A 948-nucleotide genomic window follows, 5' to 3' on the forward strand; every position below is an offset into this window, starting at 1 on the left:
TTGATCATTGCCGTTGTACTTGTCGCGGATGGTCAGCTTGTGGAGGTCTCCAGTGATGTGGTCTGTCGCGCCAGAGTCGATGTGCCAGTTGGACTGCCAATTGGTATCCACCCCATAGGGAGAAGTGGTTGCAGCTCCGGCGCTCTTCTCCTCAACACCGACGAAGTCTGGGTTGTAGCGCTCCCAGCACTTGTGCGCACTGTGGCCAGTTTTGCCACAAAGCTGACACTGGGGGCGTGGCCTGTTGCCACTGCCACCGTTGTTGTTGTTGCGGGTGTTCCCGTTGTAGTTGTTGTTGTAGTTGGAGCCGTTGCCGCTGTTGCCGTAGTTGTCGCGGCCTCCATTGCCACGGCCTTGTGGTGGAGGTGGAGGTGCACCTCGGCCACCGCCACCACGTCCAAAGCCGCCTCCACGTCCACCGCGAAAAGCAGTGTTGACAGACGACTGGTTGCCTCCCCCATGGAGGAGGTCGGTGCGCGTCTCGTAGCTGAGGAGCTGCGAGTACAGCTCCGCGATGGTGACAGGTTCGACGCGGGAGCACATGGCGGAGACGATGGAGTTGTAGTCCGAGTCGAGGCCGGCGAGGACATAGGAGACAATGTCTTCCTCGTCCAGCTTCTTGCCTGCGGCGGCCATCTCATCTGCCAGAGTTCGGATCTTGCCGAAGAACTCAGCGAGGGTCATGTTTCCTTTCTGCAGATTAGCGAGGGCGATGCGCGTGTTGACGGTGCGAGCGCGCATCTGCGACGTGAACATGCCTTAGATGGCCGCCCACAACGTTGCCGAGGTAGTGTTGTTGATGACCTGTGTGGAGATCTCACGAGACAAGGTGGTCAGAAGAAAACACAGAAGTTGCTGGTCTTTTGCCAGCCACATACCATAGGCAGGGTTTGCCTCTTTCTCTGTCTTGTCGCCATGGGTGACCTCGATCTCCTTGGCAGGCAGGGC

At 58.5% G+C, this 948-nt stretch overlaps 1 non-coding gene across 1 annotated transcript; it reads right to left on the reverse strand.

The window, feature by feature from the left end:
• Window positions 1-479: 479 nt before the first annotated feature.
• On the reverse strand, window positions 480-618 carry LOC127327970 (small nucleolar RNA Z247). Its single transcript, XR_007868886.1, has one exon. It is a non-coding gene; the product is annotated as a small nucleolar RNA Z247 (small nucleolar RNA).
• Between the last annotated feature and the right edge of the window lie 330 nt (window positions 619-948).

The sequence above is a fragment of the Lolium perenne genome, chromosome 1, assembly GCF_019359855.2.
Source record: "Lolium perenne isolate Kyuss_39 chromosome 1, Kyuss_2.0, whole genome shotgun sequence".
NCBI lineage: Eukaryota > Viridiplantae > Streptophyta > Magnoliopsida > Poales > Poaceae > Lolium > Lolium perenne.